This window comes from Chroicocephalus ridibundus, chromosome 4, assembly GCF_963924245.1.
Source record: "Chroicocephalus ridibundus chromosome 4, bChrRid1.1, whole genome shotgun sequence".
Classification (NCBI taxonomy): Eukaryota; Metazoa; Chordata; class Aves; order Charadriiformes; family Laridae; genus Chroicocephalus; species Chroicocephalus ridibundus.
The window spans coordinates 81,491,269-81,511,570 of NC_086287.1; the positions used below are offsets into that span (position 1 = coordinate 81,491,269).

The 20,302-nt window shown below is 37.2% G+C and overlaps 1 long non-coding RNA gene across 1 annotated transcript in view; it reads left to right on the forward strand.

The window, feature by feature from the left end:
• LOC134515190 (uncharacterized) overlaps positions 1-5,328 on the forward strand; it is a 98,264-nt gene extending 92,936 nt beyond the window's left edge. The window contains exons 6-7 of the long non-coding RNA XR_010070909.1: positions 4,025-4,115; positions 4,294-5,328. This is a non-coding gene — a long non-coding RNA (uncharacterized LOC134515190). The remainder of the gene's footprint in view (positions 1-4,024; positions 4,116-4,293) is intronic.
• The last annotated feature ends 14,974 nt before the right edge of the window (positions 5,329-20,302 follow it).

A 20,302-nucleotide genomic window follows, 5' to 3' on the forward strand; every position in this document is an offset into this window, starting at 1 on the left:
TAATCACTCCATTATCTTTCTTCATTAAGTACAGTTGACCTAGGATGAGTATGGGGTTGGTATGATGTGCCTTTCGCCATACACTTAATTCTGTCAAACTTAATTAAACTTTCTGCAATAACAGATTTGAGTATTTGGAGTATTGGTGTTTATAACACAAAAATATACCTTGAAACTATTTTACAACTGGTAATGTAGATTAATAGTGCTTGTAATGTGAAATGTACATTGCAAGTATGCAATTATGGAATATATATATTCCGTATATATCATCTGCTGATGCATTTTGATGTGGTGGAGAAAGATAATAATGAAATTTTAGTTTGTACACCCTTCCTCTTAATAAAAGTAAAGGCTCCTTTTCAGATTATACGTATTATGGAACAAAATAATCCTCTGCTTTGCAGCTGATTTTAAAGAAGGGTAGCTGTTATTCACCATACTGTTAGAAATTCTTATATGTATATAGAGCCTGGATTAAGACCCTTGCTATAGGGCAAAAAGACAAGTTTAAAATAAAATATGGCTACTTGCCTAGGTTCTCTGTCCCTCACTGTCTGTTATACTTCAGCTATTTCCACAAAAATGTAATTGAAAGGAAACCAGATAATGGGATTTACAGAAGTAAAGCGTTTGATAATGTGCATTCTACTGGGTATACCACTATAAAACACTCTATGAAGTGGAAAGAATTTCTCAGAGGCACTGTCTGTAACGGCAGTTGACTGAACTCCTTGCTAATTCTTCATTTTCCATGTTTAGAACATAGATTTTTAACAATATGTTCTGCTATATATGCCTTAAAATGTTTAATCATATTTTCAACAGGCATATGTGTGCAAATACATAGTTATATGCATATAAGAATGTGCAAATGTTTTCATTATGCTAAAAGAAAGCGAAGTTTGCAACGTCAGGCTCACAGAGGAGGGAAAGATACTCAGAGAATCAAGGTTGCCTGATGTTATGATTCCAATACATACATTTAATATTTCTATACACAATTTGCTTTGGAATATATTGTCTTAAAAGCTTTTACATTTTTATCATTGGGACCACAATGAAACATTTAAAATAATGTTTTTCAATAGATTATATAGAAAATAAATTTCTGAAAGTTTGATCTGTGAAAGTCACAAAGATGTGGTCCTTGTATGATGCACTACTGTACCTTTTAATTGCATAACATTTTTTAATAATTGTAATAACTTGAGGGATATGGAATAACTTATTTTTTTCAGGCAAGCAGTTTTGTGTTTCTTTTGATTTCTATGCATGATTTTTCCAAGGTCAAAAAGCTCTTGATTTCTAATAATACACATCAGGTACTGTATTCCAGTCTTGGTAAATCCAGAGTAATTACTAAGTGAACTGAGTTAAGAGTATATCTTGCACAAGATTTTGAAATTGCTAGGCAAGTGATGGTTGGGAAATGTGACAGACTACATAGTGAATTATAAAAAAAAAAAAGTCATGCATATCATAAAACTTTGCTGAAAAATTAGAAGGTCTTGTGTTTACAACTTCCATTAAAAGTTATAATTTGAGTTGAAGCTCTAGGAAGAACAATCTTATCTATAAGACAATTGTTTAAGTTAGTTTTCTGCCTCTTCATTCATTGAAAGAGGAGACTATTAAATAAGAAATTACATTGGTTATAAGAAATGTAAACCTAAGCCTGTGGTTTTCTTAAAAAAAAAAAAAAAAATAAAAAAAAAGGATGGGGATGAATTACCTAGAAGGCATTGTATTTCATTTATGCAGTAATTGCAGTTGACAGGTCCCTTTTCTCATTTACTTCCCAGATGATTCTCCTCTGTGTCTCCCTATCTGCCTCCCTTTTTCCAGTAAGTTTCAAATTTCTAGGTAGATGGAGACAATAAGCAAGAATCCTGTTGCAGAATTAAGTCATGCTAGGCATGATTGTTGTGGCAGCTTCCTGCAGAAGATTCCATTTAGTATTGTATAAATATCAAATGATAATCAAGGTCAGGTATAAACTGTCAGGACTACAGCTGTAATAAATGCAGAGGATCAGAAAATTGCTTCATAAAGAAAAGATATATGGCCTTATTCCAAACCCAAATTCATACCACCAGCAAATAAGAAGAGGGTGTTTCAAGAACACTTTCAATAGCGCCACAGGAACTGAATGTAAAGTGACATGTCTGAAATTATCTCATTATTTTTCTGTTGATTTTAATTTGATACTGTACAAACTTGTCTGTAATCTAGAATTAAAAAAAATCTTGTAGACTTTTCTGTTTGTTTTTTTTTTTTCCTAAAAATGGTTTGCAGGTTTCTCTTTCCATGTTGGAGAATTTTTATTACTTCCACGGTGAGAAGTTGTTTGTGGAAACAGAGTATGCTGAACTACAAAGGCCGTCAAAGATGGCTCTTTCTTCCAGAAAAGCAAATTCTGACATGGTGGAGATAGTTTTTTAAGATGATTGTCTTTCTGTCTCTGAAGCATTGTATGGCTGGTATGAAGAGGAACCCTGCCTGGCTCTGAAGAAATTAATTTACCAGGCACAGTGAGCTTAGTTGATACAATTAGTCTGAAGTGAGAGAAAACAAGGATAAATTGCAAATAATTATAAGTCCAGGCATCAGTAATGCAATGACTGGAATATAACTTAAGTGGAAATATAAAAAGGACAGTGAAGACAGAAGTTGCTTTTTCAATTGATTGAGAATTGAATTCTCAACTATTTGTATAAGTGTACTGTTGCAATTTCTGATGGCGTAAGTCTCAAAGACAACAACCCAGTTTCTGCCTCTGGGCTATGTCAGTTAGAGAGGAGTATACAGCAGGCAGCAACATAAATAAATTCCACCTAATTAAAAATTTACTATGGCAAAGAGGAAGGTCCTGCAACGAAGTGAAACGCAACTATTTTTGTAGGTTCTTTGTAAACTTTCCTCTTTATATTCTGTATAAAATTCATTTGATTTTGCGTGTCTGATGACCATATGTATCTAGAATAGTCATGCATAGACTACTAATAGAAAATAAAAGCAAGGTAACCTCAGCTTACTGGCAAGAACAGTGCTGCGCAAAAATGCTTTAACTTCCTCTGCTGACTTATGCATTAGAAACAAAATGACTGTAAATTTACTGCACTGACATTGTTGAATGAACTGAGTCTTTGTGTAAAGAATCATGAGCCAGCATTCAAGTTATGCTCAAGGTCAATTCATTTACATTCGGTAATTAAAAAAAGGCATATTGAAATGCGGTGAATCCTGAGTAGGGTGCATGAAAGCTCATTTATCAGGCTATTATGAAGAATATTTTATGCTATTAATGACTTTCATTCAGATATGCTTATGCACTTGCCCTTCATGTCCTCTTAAATTTATTTGCCTTGTAAGTTTGACTATCTTATGAAAAACACTACTTAAAATTCCACTGTCAACAACATGCAGATATTCAATGCTCTGTCCCTCCCACAGGAAACTTTACATGTACTACATCATTACTTAATCTCTAGCATAAGCTTAGGTTAGATGATCCCGGTATCTACTTTCAGTATTTTATTCAGTTAACCATATTATTTAAAGATTTAGCCTCAAAAAGAATAATAGCTCTTTTTTTCTTTTCCTTTTTACAGGACATCCTTTAGGATATAAGCTAGAAAAATGTGTAAACTCTGGGTTGTGCCATGTTCCTTATCTAGCAGTCAGACAAGTATTCATAACAGGACATGGGTCTGAAGTCCTCACAATCAGAATTTTATGCAAGATTTTTCTTTTAAAATCTTCTCAGACTATTGAGACATAGGAGCTACGTGGGGAAAGGAATTACATTTTATACATATAGCAAACTTAAAGTCCTCTGACAGCGTGAGAATGGTGTGATGGATATTACCTCTCCCTAAACTTTGAAATCTCAGTGGTTATATTGCTCATCATTACCATGTTCTTTTAAAAGTATGTTATTAGAATATGTTAACATTTTGTGAGTTCCCAGACAACAAAGGATTATTTTAGCTGGAGTCCAGAGCATTCATTTTTATTGCAGCAATCTATGACAGTGCCTTGACTTCAGGGGAGCTGTTACCTCACTAGAGGCATCAAACAGTTTCCTGTGACAAGAACTCCCCTGCATCATGGTAAGAAAAATTTCATTCTCATCTTCACAAAAGTTATTTCTAAAAATCGTTTGCTCACATGTTGGGAGGAAATTCTTGAGTTTTGAGTTTAGAGCATTGGGGCCCTGCTGGGGGGCAAAGTGATGTTAAAATTTAATAAGGGAATGCCCATTCGTGACGGTAGTTGTCTTTTTTACAGGGACAAAAGTCATCATATTTCATAAGGTCTGGCTATCAATGCTGGAACACCACAGGCCAGCAGCCTCTTCTAGATGACTCTGGAACCAAGCACTGACTCAATTTACTGGAGAAATGTTTTCTACAGAGGACTGGCTAATTCACTGCAGCAATGCAACCTGCTCTTACTGTTTTCAGGCATGTCACAACTACGGGGAGAGCAATGGTAAGAGATGAGCAGGTCACTGCACTTCTTCTGTCACTTCTTACATTGTACCCCAAGTCCAGCTCTGATTCACTTTCTTCATATGTATGAATAAGCAAAGGGAAAGCATTGGCTCAGGTTGAGGGGTGTCTTTCCCCTTAACTCAGAACTGTCTCTGGGTACACTTAGTTTTAGCTGTACTGATGATTTTAAAGAGATATTTACAGTCATCCTTTAAAAGGCCTGGTCAAATTAATTTTTTATTCAACTGAAACTTGTCCCAGACAGCTTGCTTTCTTTGCAACAAATTCCACAAGCATTAAAATGTTATATTTTTCAGTAAGGAATCAATTTAGTGCAGAGCACGCATTATGCAAACACACTGGCAGCCAATACAGCACTGTATGCAGCCAAGGGAAGATCAGAAAGGCTATTTCAGAAAAAGCAATGAATCTCAGGACCTTCTATCTAGCATTGAGATTTGCAATATAAGTTGACTTACCTTGAAGAGACAGGGGTGAACTCCAGGAAAGCTGAAGCAAATTAGTAAAAGGCCAATGCGTCCCTAATCCATTTTTTGATGAAATGGCTTATCAGTATCTCAACAACAATTGTAGTGGTGTTTAGGATTTTTTCCGCTTTTTAAATCACGTAGCAGTGATTTGTGTCTCTTAATGATCTAAAAATGGCTTGCCCTTAATGATTATGACTGTTGCCTGTGGAATTCTGCAGTGGTCCAGTTTCAGCCTACACACAAAGGGAGATGCACTCCAAATTGATCCTGCATCATTTCAGAACTGCTAACGAGGTGATTAATAAAGACTTCCAGAGAACCTGAAAGTATTTTGAATACCACAGATGGTTTTTGAGTTAGCAATACCCCACTGAAAGTGTTACTAATGTATAAATTTCAATTATTTTTAAAAACATGTACGTGATCAGATGGCTGGCTACATGTTTGTTCATACTGTGCATATATATGCCAAATTGTTTAAAAAAATAAACTGTGCCATTCACGATTTGTGTGGAAGAGTAGTCTTTATTATTTTTACAGTAAATCTAAAAATAATTCTGCATGAACATAATTAAACTATGCTGTCTGTGTCATCCTTTTTTTTCCTACACTGATAGCTCTGCTAACAGACAGCTGTGTTTAATAAAGTATGGAAGTCTCAAAAATATTAAGCAGCACAGTTAGCAGCTGTCCCAGCAGCACCATGGGGTGCTAGAAGGTATTTCCTTGGTATGGCAGACACCAAAAGACAGCAGGTGATTGATGTGAATTTTGGCTAGCCTGGTAGCTTAGAAGTATTATTAGCAGAAGCTAATCAGTGGCACATGTGTAGACTTCAGAAAATGCACATTGGTAAAAGATAATTTGAATTTCCCATCCATGGAGATAAACCAGCTGGTATTCATGCATAACCACAGAAACTGCGCCTCAGTCTAGGTTTGGTTTCCACAGGAACTGAGAAAACATGAGTTCAGGATGTGGCCTCACCATAAACCAGTTAAATACACTGTCAGCCCCGGGATGCCCCATGTTTTGTTTTGAAACAGTGGTTTCATTTTATTTTTCTGGATTTCATCTATATCATGTTTTCCTGTTGATTGCTTTTCCTGCCTGTGCTCTTATTCACCGGTATCACCTTCTACAGCTTATCTCATCCTATTTACTTATCCTATTTGCTGTTTGAAAATACTCTGAGTCCAACAAAAGGAAAAGCAGGAGGTGAAATGGAATAAATATGTCGGCCTTGTTTTCATCTCACCTCTTTGTCCCGCGTACTGCATTTGCATCAGCCCTAGAATCACAGAAAGCTATGCAAGCCCAGATTATGGCAATTTTCATTTTATCTGTATTTTAGGCTTAGGCAATGACTGTAACTGATTAACATGTGTACAGGAAAACAGAGCAGGCAGAAACCTCACACACAGAAAATCCCATTCAGTCATTAATAATGGTGGCTTAATCATGCCTGACCATTGTTAGTGCTTAAAGCATACTGAAGGAATTGAAGGAATTCTTGGATAGGTAGGCTTGCATATCTTACTCTAAACCTTTGGCAGGGGTGAAAACATATAGGGAATGTCTGTGTAATACAAAATCTAATTTTTTAAAGGAAGTCAATTATTTGTTTAACATAAATCTAAAAGCTTTGTCACTACAGTATGGACAAATAGTTTTGTGCCTGGAAATATAGTTGTATTTTAAAGTTTAAGTGAAATGTTTACCACAGAGGATCAGGAGAAAAACTATCTGCTCTGGAAAAGGGTAGAAATTTGTAATAGGTTTTGTTTACTTGGACCATGGCTGTTCTCTTAAGAGGCTGGCTTTTGATGGTATGTGTACTCTTGTGGTGTTAAAATATTTTCAGTAAACTTTCATTATCATTATAATGAATGAATATTTTCCTTCTCCTATACATCATACAAGAAAAAATTGAAAGAATCCATTTATCTTGCAATATAACAAAAGTTCTAAATGTATCACTTGATGTCAGGTGTTACAGTGTCCTTTAGGAACTTAGTTACTTCTGCTGTTCTTAGATGCTACTCCCATGAGAGGTGCCCTGGGAAAAAGATATAAAAAGAACTTCTTCTTGAAGGTGAGTTTGTTTTGCTTGACCAATGCCCAGGTGTTGTATCTGAACTCATAACGTGGACCTGAAATATCTTGCTTTGTGGTTTCATTTCACAAAACTGAACTCGTCTCTGGCAATATTCTGATTTCATATAAACATTGTACATATATGCTAAACTAAAAGTAACTTTCATGGGTATTCCATATGCTGCTTCATCGTTCTTATCTAGTTTCATTGCAGAACGTAACAGATGTTCTGGTTTCAGATGACGTTGTACCTTTTCAGCCTCCAGAAAAACATTCATCTGATGGAAATCCATAGGTGTCCAGCTTGCACCTTTTCTGTTGCTTGCTTGTTATATGATGAGTGAGAATTCAGTATCTTTCTCCAACAGTGAAAAATAACTTTTTACAATGTGTACACTTAGAAACATAATTCAAGTAAGAAAGTTTGGAAGTTCAACAGTTCTTATGAAAGAAAAGAAAGAAGATCGAATCACTAGAAGGACATTTCACTGAACTTGCTGGGTCCAAACAATATGTTGGTGTTGCTCTTCCTGGGCTTTGTTGTATTTGTATTATTGGATATCTTGAGCAGTCATCAAGGGATGAAGTGCCACCAAACAATATAACTCAGTCAGGACTTCAGCTGAGATAAATTTTACCTGTTCTTTCTTTGCAGTTAGGAGAATAATTTACGTCATTTAGAAAGCTGTATTTAGCAAATTGTACCCAAATGCTTTCAAAAGCAATCTGTAAGAACTGAATTTCATACCGTAACATCTTCAGCAATTTCTTGTGTAAATCACAGTACATACTGATTTTGCAATTTATGATTTAATAGGACTTGCAAAATGTTTTGGTTCTTAGTCTAGTATCTAGTACATTTGATATTGAAGGGGGATTGTTTTTTTATTGTTCTTTATCAGATCAGCATTGTTATCTAAATGTATTTTCCACGTACTTCCCTACAGCTAATTAGACAATAATAAAGGTTTCCTTATTTCAGTCCTTTATGGCAAGGCTTTCAAAGTCATGAAGGGGCAGGCTGGCACTCAGCTCTCATTGACAAAATAATGTCGTTTGCATTTATAAAATCTCCTCCTTAATGTTTTATTTCCATGTCACAGAAGCCCTGTTGTAAGATTTTATCTATCTAACTATATGGGTTTTGTGAATCTTTCTGTTAATTTTTCTTTCAGAAGTGTGATTTCTTTTGTTTTGCGGATGCAAGGTGTATGCATTTGTTTTATCTTCATGATATTAATGAAAGACTGGAAGATACTTGTAATTGTTTTCAGTCATTTGAAATGAACAACAGTCTTTTAAATGTGAAATAATATTTTTGGCAGTATTTTAGACTGATTTACTCGACTCTAGAAATGTATGTTGCCATTTAATAGGACAAGTATCAGAGCTTTAGGGCTCTACATAGTGTGTGTATTAACAGAATTCCACTGATAAATCATCCTTTCTCAACGGCAGATACAGAGTTGGATTTCTAAGATGAATTTTTCATGTTTCTAGCATGCCAACAAACATGCTAGGATATCTTACAGTTAACATGCTCAGAATCATACAAATATATTACATTGATATATTTATATCTTGAGGCTTTTGCTGAACTGCTGATTTGCTGCTCCTTATTAGAGCTTGTAATTGCTGTGTGAATGAACTGCCTTGGTTTATGATTTTACAGTGCATCATTGCCACTCATGTAAGAGAGAGATAGAAATAGATATCCAGAGCCATTGTTTTGACAGATTATCAGTGTCTGATGTCCATTTTCTTGATTTTGCTGTAAAGTGTAGACTGAAGAGATCTTTTAATGTTTTATAATCATCATTGTAATTGTTACATGGTTCCATGGCATTCATTTACCCTATTTAATGCATTTTATGTTTTCCTTACAAAATAAGAAAATGAAAAAAAGTAAAACTATAAAAGTTTATGTGTGTTTCCATAATGTAATGTTATGTGGTATCTTTTTATGTCAGCAGAATATTGGAGTACGTTCTCATTGGGCTATCAGTGTGGGGTGTTTTAAGTATATCCAAATGACTGTCTTCATTTTAAACTCTGTTGGAGTAGCATTTCCTATATAATCTTTTTGACCAGCTTTGATCTTAGAGAGCTGTGATGAAGCTACTAATTAGTTTTTTGATTCATCTGTGTTTAGGAAAGAGGGATTTATTATAGTAGCACCCACTTGTGCTACTGATAATTAAAAGACTGTCAGCATTTTCGTTATATAGCTCTAGTCTTGCAGGAGAGAATCCCTCCCCATCTGACACTTTGGATTATTTGTGAATGACTAAGGCACTCTGAAGAACTTGCCACTTAGGCTAAAATTGACTGGAAACAGCGTTCCCATGAGCCACTCCAGCCATCAGTGCTGTGAGGTAAGCACAGCCTGTCGCTGTTTTCTCTTAGGAAAAACAGAAGAAATTCAAACATTAGGAGCAGACCCCCCATGTGTTTTTTTAGGGGGGGAAGCTAAGCTGTGCTGCAGATAAAGAAATTTAAAAACCCAGCAAAAGAAGAAATAGATTCACCAGTTTTAGAAGTTCAGCCTCATGTAACTTCTTCCTAAACCTATAGAAATAATCTGTTGTTGCCTTGAAAAGTGTATCTTCCTAATTTTTGGCATGTGGTCTGTTAACAGTATGTTATATGTTTGCTTTTAAATTACAAAATACACATATGCCCTTTGCTCAACCTAAGACGTAAGTGCAGTTAATCTGTATTCAGTCTAGGATTGCAGCTGGCTATTAGCATCCATGGAAAAACTCAATTCACATAGTGTAGATGGTTCTTCACATTTTTCAAATATCATGCATTTACCACATCATATTCTAAAGCAAAACATTTACAGGATATCTAAAATTATCAGCAATTCTGATTTTGCAAGAATCTGAAAAATTGAACTGCGGCCTACCAGAATGAAACTCTCTCTTTCTATAATGAGATATTTTGGTGTATTTCTGTGCCTTCCTAAAAGCCCAAGGTGAATCCATGTCTGCTTATGACTGCTTATGTGACTTACTCCAGAAACAGCTGCTCACTGTTGCAGGCAGGGCTCTAATATGCTTCTTTCTTTGAAAATTTATGTATGCTTTATAAAAAGGAGATATAGCACACTGGCAGATGATATAAATATTACTGCATAACAATAATTCAGTTTCTTTTCTTTTAAAATCTTTTGAAGTAATGCATTATTTTTACTTGGCTGTCAGTTCTTTTTACGTTTATAAAAGTGAGATGGCAGGGAAGGAAATAGGATTTTATTAGACCTCTACTTGCATTTATGCGTTTGTGAAAGACCATATGTATGGTTTATAAATTCTGTTAAATCAAATTCCTACCACTTATCACAACGTAAATTTATTTTTTTCTATCTAGTCTCTTTGACTTGCTTAAATAGACTTCATCCCCCTCTTCATTTATTTTATCATTTTCTCTGTTGAAAAATGTGTGGTAGATTCTCATCAACTTCCTCCAGCCTGTGAATTTTTTTTTTTAATAAGCAGCTGATAATTGGCATCTTTAAGGGAAACCAAATAGCAGTGTTTTGTAATTGGGGATAAAAATGAAGCACTGTGTGTGCTATCACATTGCTTCGGTTCTGGAGGTCTTGGCCTTTGGAGGGCAAAGGCAGAACCACATCAGCTCTTTGGTAAACCTCTGGATTTTCAGCATAAGACGGAATTATTTTTTTTAAAAACCTTCCCCATCATCCCATCTCCCAGCAAGCGTGCAGGTTGTAGTGGGTTATTAAGGGCATGCTTATCCATACAGACTTTTAAATTAAAGTATGATATTATGCATGTTCTGAAATAATTCTTTTCTTGCACTGTAACACAATGTACTAACAGAAGACAATGAGTATTTTAACATTTTTTTAAAAAATTAAAATGCATTTAAAACTACATGCTCATTTGGAGTTGCCCAGTACAAAGAAAAGTTACCAATTTAATGCAATCTGGTGCTCATGACCATTAAATTCAGAGGAGACAGGACGTGACATGCACACAAGTCAGTTGAGAGAAGTAATGTATTACAGACTTGGTGGAATTTAATGTTGTTACTTCTCTTGTTAAAATCCCTTGCTACTAGTTGGCTGGGCTTAATTACAGTTTTTGAATTTTGCTGAACTTCAAAGACTGGGAGGTGCTTTCAGATCTGATATGTAAAAATGAGAAATGATGTTGGAAGTTATTGTCAGCCAGACAGAACACAGTTACTGTCTTATTATTGCAGTGTAATATATCATCAAAGAACAGATAAACAAACCTCTTCTGATTAGTTTCCACCTCATTTATCTACTTTGTACAAATTAACTATTGTCCTTGACATCTAGAGGTGAAACAGTCAAATTCTATTACTTACAGGCAATAGTAATGATATTCTGTGTATTTAAAACGTTTCCTGCTTTTGCACATCACAAATACTTTTTTACATATGTTGTTTTGTTACGTATGAAATATTTCATGATTGCACTCTCCTTTCTCCTCACCTCTTGTAATTTATTGTTTTAGGATAGAAATATACACATGACTTAAATTACAAAATTGCTTTTATATAGTAATAAGCTATCTCTGGCCAGAATAAAACATCTGCTAGTCAGGCAAGGCCACATTACACACTAATGCTTTAACTAGCATGTGAATCAGAAAATTTAGAAAAATCTAAGATTAGTTTCTTGTGTTAAAACTTGAAGTCTATTGCAAAAATCATTTTTGGCAATAAAATTTAATGAACAGCTAGAGATAGAATGTATATTTTGCATATACTGTACAACTTTATAGTATAATTTATGTTTCATTTTATTGTAGCCTGGAGTATGCGTATATGTGCCTACCTATATCGCACAGGAAAACTAATAAATTTTTTTAGTGGTGAAGAAACTGCTATAAAAGAAGTGTATTTTAGAGATTCAATCCTCCTTCAAATTTATTCAGCCTTTTTGAAGTAATTAAATGTAAGTTGGATAGAAGATGATACTTATCATAATTTCATTGACTGTATTTGCCTGTAAAGGGAGATTTGGTTTTACAAGAATTGATGATGTATATTACCTGTTATCTAGACTTTGTAGGCTAAGTTTTTTTTTTTTACTGTGAGAATTGTGTACTTCTTCCTCTGAAACAATGGACATGGGACATGACAACAGAACGTACAGACGATACCTGGGGTGATTCTGGGGAATGGCGGGTTGTGGTCAGTCCACAATAACTCCTCTCTGCTGCTTCCACCTCCTCACACTTTTTCCCTGCTTCAGTGTGGGTATTCAGGCCACAGTTGCTTCAGGAAATGTCCATCTCCTCCAGCATGGAGCCCTCCACGGGCTGCAGTGGGGGTGTCTGCTCCTCCATGGTCTCCCCACAGGCTGGAGGGGAATCCCTGTTCCAGGGCCTGGAGCACCTCCTCCACCCCCTTCTCCTCCAACCTCGCTGCTTCTAGGGCAGTTCTTCATGTTTCCTCGCACTTTTCCTCGCACTTTTCCTCGCACTTTTCCTCACACTTTTCCTCACACTTTTCCTCACACTTTTCCTCACACTTTTCCTCACACTTTTCCTCACACTTTCCCCTCATGCTTTGCCCTTGTTGCTGGGCAGTGTTTTGCCCTTTCCCAAATCGGTTTCCACAGAGGTGCCCCCAGCCTCACTGAGGGCTCAGCTGTGCCCTGCGCTGAGGCGGTTGGAACTGGCTGGAACTGGCGGGAACCGGCCCTGGGCAGCCCCGGCCTCTCCTCACAGAGGCCCTGCCGCCCGGCTGCCAGCCCCGGGCACAGACAGCCGCCACAAGCTGCTTCAGGGTAGGCAGGCACATACGCTGTGTACATTGGTGCACGTTTGCCCATCTATACAAACACTTTAAGCTTGCTACAGGAAAACAGCAGAGTTCAGGATGGGCTGCAAAATTCAACCAAGAAACAAAGTGTTCAGACAGCTGGTTGCTGCTGAGGGCTTGGCTGCTGTGGCTCATTTAAAGATCGCTCAGGTATGTGCACAATTAAATGACGCTTAGTATAGATGGGCCATCGGACCTCTGCTGTCCCTCTTAGTTAGTTTATAGTATTTAAGTGTACATTAGGGAAGATTGAGCACAGATTGACTTCCTGGACATTCAACCAAGTGATCGATACTCGCTATAAATTGCTTTGCGGTTTGTTTCCTCTCACAGATTCTTGACAGTAGGACTTAGGACTCACTTCCCTTTCTCTTGAGTGGAAAAAAAAAAAAAAGACAAAGGAAAAAGAAAAGGCTTACATGGAAAGTCAGCTGCAGTCATGTTTCTTATCTGTACCACATAGTTCCAGAGAATGGCACTTAGAGGGCTTGACCTGTGCTAATAACTGGTTGGGAGTCATTCTGGGATAAGCCTCTGGAACTCTGCAATGCCCTGTATATCACTGACTTTGCAAAATGTTAGAGTTTTCCTCTCTGCTGTCGCATGGAAAGCTTTTCACTAGAAAGGGACACTGGTGGTGATTTGCTAACAAAACCAGCGTTCTTCAAGACTGAGGGCATCTGTTCCCGGGGGCTTTGTTCTTACTGCAGCCTTCCAGGGCTGCACAGAAGAGGAGAATGCTAGATGGCATTTCTTATTATAATATTTTTCCTCTGGTGTTAAACTAGGTTTTGGTTTTATTGATGTTTATTCTGTTCTTGAGTTGCTCTCAGAAAGAGGAGGAAAAAGTATAGCTAGAAGTTGACACTAGTGAGCATCTGAAAGGACAGCAGTGAATGTCAGAGCTGAAGGCTGGTACAAGCTCACAACAGCTTTTTCTAGTGGTCCATTTGTGTATGTTGAATTATTGATCATTCACCTATAAAATAGTTTATGTATATATAAACATTTTGTCATAACAATCTGATCTTAGAAAGCTTCTAATTGCGACAGATGATAAAGGATCTACCGCTTGTTTAATTGTTTTTTTAGTTTATTTCTGGTGAACATTACTAGGAAAAGCCCAGTTAGTAAAGTCAAACGAGCACTGACATACCTGACACAGCAAATAGGCAAAATTTCTATGGCCATTAGCTGAAATAGTAAGTGGAAACAGAACATCTCCTACATATTTATAAGGAAAAGCAAACGCCTGTTTGTCTGGCTATAATCTTTCACAGCCAGTTGCTTTATTTTGTAATTACAGTGTGTCCTTACTTTACGGTAACCTGTAGGACAGCCAGCCCTTGACATGTCCCCCGGTACAGCCCTCCTGATTGTCCTAGGAATGGACTCCTAGAACAAGGATTACTTTGTGTCACTTTGGCAAAGAAAGTTACCAGCAAATGCTAGGAACTGGACCAACATGTTCTGGAACAAACTTTTGTTCAGCATCCCAGGTAGGACAATTCTGATCCTAATATTCAGTGACTTAACAGGAGGAGGCTTCAAATGAAGAAAACAGATCACTACTGCAGTTTTTAAAAAGCTAAGTATGCCTTTGTTCCTGTTTCTTCTGAAGTAGCTATCATCTCTGATAAAAAGGTACAGAATCCTAGTCATGGTGGTACATTTGTCTCAAGAAATGTTTTTTACAGCCTATCAGAGATTATCAAATAAACACATGACCTTGACATTGATTCAGTGATTTAGCAATGCAGTTGCTCTGTTCTTCCACTACATGGAAGGGCTCTCAAGAGAAATGAAAAATTGAACTGTATTTTCAAGCCACTTGGGTTCAGGTGCAGAAAATAGTAAACCCTGTAGGAGAAGCTTTTGAACACGGGTTTTTTTTAGTTCAGAATCTGTTGGTGTCAAGGTTGAGTTTAAAGTCTTGATTTTGCTCTGAGGCCTGACTTGTCATCCTGCTACAACTTTTCTAAGTAAAAGCAGTGGTTCTGCAACCTTCCAAGAAAAAGGAATTTGTTGGGATGCCGTGGGCTATGATGATCCCTTACCTTACCGTTTCTAAAGAGTTGAAAAAATGTTGACCTTGACAACTGTAGTATTGGAGACTGAGGTCTGACATGGTAACAGATATTCCTATAGGATCTTGGGCAGAAACTGTGCATGCAGAAACTCTCACTGTCAATAAAATACTGGATGACTTGTCTGACTCTACCTTAGCTGCAGGCAAGTACTTACACTGATCATCTGTCCCCTGAAATTATTATGGGTGGATAAAAGGTATCTTTTATGATCTTAGATTGCAGATTAGGTAAAATAATTTGTTTTGTTGGATCTGAGTTTTGTGTTTCTGAATGGTCAAATCTCTGTGAATGCACTTTTAATTCAGCAGGCTGTAAAAAATACTATTGGCTTCCATTTGTGTCTAAATCTAAACAAATAATGTGAAATGGAGGAAGCGATTAAATATAGCCACTCTGTTTTTCAGTGGAAAATATGTTTGTACTATCACTAATTGGATAGAACTGTGGCATCACCTGTGGTAAATATATTAATTGTGGTAAGGAGGATACAATTTTTATTTGCTCCGTTATCACTTCAGGTAAGAGCTGCAGGAGCTGTGCGAGTGACTTTGCCATGGATGACTCAAAATAAACGACTGTGATGCCTAGTGCAAGTGATTCCACAGAATGTGAATAAACTGGCTAGGTGACAATGGCTTAGTTTGTAGGTGTCATCTGAGCAGCAGACGTAGCTGCTGAAGACTGCAACAGGAGTTGCAGTTACTAGCAGAGTATATGAACTTGAAACACATAGGTGGTTTCCATCTTAAGATCCTTATTTTTGTTTGCCCATATGCTGACTTCATCAGTTTAACGTTGCTCATGGCACAAACTGGCATTTGGAGCCTTAGTGTGATCTTTGTCATATATACAGCAGGGGTGCTCTGATGGGCAGCTAAACTGTGTTCCACTGGTGTCACTAATGCGTCTCTAATCTCTTCTCTGTGCAGCTCTTTGAATTGCAAATAGATAGTTTAGAGCACAAAATCAATAATGTAATACCAAGGTAACTCATTAACTGCATAACACAGTGAGTTTGAACAATCAGATTTAAGAGTCTTGGGGAATAGCAGTCCCTTTGGTGAGTCGTTCTGTCCTAGGCTTTGTCTCTGAACTCTGCCCTAGCTTCAGTTCCTTATCAACCTAGACATACGAGATGGCAGTAGCTATCTGAGCAGTCTCCTAAGAAAACCTTCTGACTGCTGTAAATACGGTTGTTTCTTCTGAGTGTCTGTGCTTTTTTACCTCTTTCACTTTTTTTTTTTCTTTTGGGGGGTGGGATGTCACTCAAAGATAAATACTTGCAGCTTTTCTACTATAATGAAGAATTTTTCTGAGCACTAGCAATGTAAATTGACACCCTATTCTTAGCCTATGAGCTATAGTAGAATTCCTGGTTTGAGGAAGAGGTTTCATTGCCTGAAAACCTTATTAGGTATGGAGAGCAAGGGCTTTCAATTCTTGGTCTTATGAACAGCTTTTACAGAAAAAGAAACAAATAAATGAGGGTAATTCAGGTCTCTTCTTCCCCGCCAATTCTAATTTTGAAATGAACCTGATCATTTCGCTGGCTATTTCTATGTTTGCATTTCCCCCTCTCTCTTCCCCTTATATGTAGTAGTAAAAATGGAATATCAGTACAGTTTAAGCAATTGTTAATTGTATACTTGTATTTTTTATTATGAAGATCATATCAGATTTGTGAAAACATAAGGGGTTTATATCCACTACAGTTTTTCCTTCTGAAAAGCTGTTATAAATTCAACAGCAATGTTCTTTTTGTCGTATCGCTTCCTTTTTGGCTGTATTATGTGTAGAAGGGTCAAAATACATGCCTTTGATTTATGTGGCAATGTAAAGAACAGCTACAAATGCCATGAGGCAGACAGTTTGAGTCTGTCCAATTGCCAAGTGTTTCAGTGTGAAAAATGACTCCTTGTTCTTTGGATCACAGAGATTGTACAATTACAATTTTAATCAATCCAACACAAGATTCATTGGTTCTTACTGTGCAGAGCACATAGTCACAGTCCAATAAATCTGCTTCTGATGTGCGGATCCAGACTCCTGGAGCCTCTAGAGACTGTATACAAACAATAGGCATGTCTGCATTGCCTATGTATTCGCATGGTGTCAGGCATATGGGTGGTGTGTGGGTGCTGATACTGTTCTGACTTCTGATGTGGCATTTTATGGCTTGCATTTGAACGATTAGAAATGCTGTGATTGAACTGGTGGATGCAGGAGATGATAGTTTCTCCTTTTTCCAGTTTTTGTCTTTCTCAAAGTGAGATTTTGGTCCTCTTGGATTCTTTTGTTGAGGTTTAACTCTGGGTGAATAAGATCTTCATATCCCCAGGGCTGATAAGGCATTGCAACATCAATAAGAGCCTGTCTGACCTGATCCCTTTTGAAAAAGCACAAAACTGTCAAGTTATGGGAAGTGAAGCATGTGATGGATGGACAAAGATACGTCCAGTTGAAAGCAACAGGAATGCTGAGAGTGAAGCTTACCCAGCATTTTCCATGATACCTAGAAATGTTTGTAAGTTTACCAAAATTGTAAGTATTGATCTGAAACAGAACTGACTTTTATCCATACATCCCAAAAGAACTCTGAAACCATTTTTCCTGAAAAGCAGTTTTAGGTCTGAGAAAGTGAAATCTTCAAGGAAGGATACATCCTTTGAAATCTCTCTGAAGAATTTAGACAAATGGTAAGCTTCTGACATATTCCATACATGATCCATGCAAGTTTGTGGCAGGTGATACGCATCTATGTTGTCAGTGGTGTTTGTGAAAATAAAGAACCATTTAGATCCTAAAGGAACAGACACAATATTAATATGAAGACGCATTTCACTTTGGAGTTTGCTTCCAGGCTACATTCACTGATGTTCCTGTGCAGTATTGATATTCTGCCTGCTGGCTTGGTCTTTTGGAAATAGTCCAGGGAATCAAAGCCTTCAAGCAAGAAAGCAATATTTTAGCATCAGGATATTTTATTTTGAGGAACCTTTCAGCCACTCTGTCAAAAAGGAGGTAGGATTAGTTACTAAATAAATTGTTTATGGTTCTGCTGCGTAATAAATTTCTTTATCCTCTCACTCTTCGTTCTTACTCTTCAAAGTAACCTGTTCATGTCATCACCAATCAATATTTTCCAAAGATCTAAGTCTTGTTAAACAGCCAAGTTCAACCGGGAGAGAAGCATGTTCTTCCCAGCGGGAAGGAGGCACTGAGAGCCAGGGATTACAGTCTCGTAACCAACTCTGGAGCTAATGGTACTTCACTGTGATTCTGTGAGGATTAGGTAGTTCTTATAAGTTGTTTTGAAAATGGAATGTACCACAAGAGCTGAGAAGTCAGGCTTTTGATTATCCACCCAGAGCTCAGTGCAGGAGACGTTCCAATGTGCTTAAGGGTTTCTGGAATGCAATTCTTCCTTCAAACCCAGTACATATCCATGTGCTTTTTCCCAGACAAATGTTATCATGAATAGACTTTGCCTATCTTTTTAGAAGCTTTAGAACACAAATAACTTTTTCAGGCCTGAAAAACCATTCCATGATTTATTTCATATCCAAATGCAAAATGACATGTGAGACTAGCACTGTTTTCTGACAGATTGTCAAGCCCGAGGCTAGTGTGCATGTCTGGCCTCACTGAATTCAACAATGGTAATTTTTAGAGGAGGATGACTAACTGAATTCCTGCTAGATTGGTTTCTTTTTAGAGTTTTTCTGTTTTCCTATGTTGTGATTCAGTTTGTCTTTTACTTCATAACAGGGAATGACAAGTCCTTGGGGTGTCCTTAGCGTAGAATTCCAGGAAAGTCATGTAGGTAACATGGGCAAAAAAATTCACTGAAGCATATTCAGTTTTTTTCTCCTGTTCATGTTTCCACATATGCTGTCCTTAAATTTCAAATACCCCTTTCTCCTTGTAAACCTTCAAGAAAGACAAGGGAAAGTAGAGTAACCTGCTCTGAGCAAATTCAGTGCACAAGCTTCATACCTGGGAAGTCTGAGATTATGTACATTATTTGCAGCAGGGAATGCTTTAGGATTTTGAAGGTTCTGAAAAAAGGGGCCCCTGTATCTCTGTGCAGATAAATCATATATTATCTGAGTGATTCTGCCACACTGTATGAATCTGACAGCACAAGCACTACAGAACTGGGCATTGCAGAACTAGAAGATGCACATTTTAACTGCACTTGTGCAGCAGTTCTTTTACCAGATGTAAGGTTACCTTGTCAGATGTAAGGTATCCAGTCTGCTCAGCACCTGGAAAGGAAAAAGCTATGTCGATATGCATGTCATTTAAGGCAAGGAATTGTGTTTTTGTGTAAAAACTGCCTCTTTATGCAGTATGTCTTTGACGACCAGCACTGGGCAATGATTCTCTCCATCCTTCACAAATTGTGTTCTTCGTCCAGCCGCGAAGCCCTGAACCTTCACCTGGCACTTCTCTGCAATCTTCTGCAAATACCTGCCCAAGTTAGAGTAAAACTGGAAAAAGGAAATTACTGTTAGAGCCATGCTTCCTATAGCATTGTCAAAGCCATATTTTGCCAGATGAAACTCCTCTAATGAATACTTTTAACAGAGATGCATCTGTTACATGCACCAGCTTCTCCAAATAGCTGGAGGTTTTAGTGTGAGGACACTGTAGCTATCAGAGAGAATTCCATTATCCCAAAGCAGGTGCAGAGTTCTGACAATAAGGACAGAATAAATTATTCTCCCACATAGTATTTGTGTTTGTTGACCAAGTTTTGTCATCTTCATTAAACTTTGCATTATGTGATTGAACCAACTTGTTTTCTCTCCCTCCTTTCCTCAACATGATGGCATAGTTGTTTTGTTTTCCAGCTCTTTATTAGAGCAGTAGGGATACCATTCATGACTTTTCTTTCACTTTACCTTTTCTCTTTTCCTTTTCTCTTAACGTGACTGGTAATACTCCAAATGATATACTGGGCTGTGGCTCAGTAGGCACTGGTCAGTGAGATTGCTAAAAATGAGAAAGACATTAGTTTATGTGGGTTGTTGTACTACTTTTACCATAAGAATGCAGATGCTGCCAGTGAATACAACAAGAATTTCCTCTTTAAACTTCAGCATCTAAAGGCACACAGCTGTACCTTGGCAAGTGGTCCATTAGTCTTTAGCTAATTTGGTCATGCCTGATTTACAGTGCCAGTCCAGCAGATAACAGTGGAGAGGAACTGAAACAGTATGGGTGATTTTACTATATTGAACACAATCATCTGTGATGACTTCTGCCATTTGAAAAGGCTCAAAGAGGCAGAGCA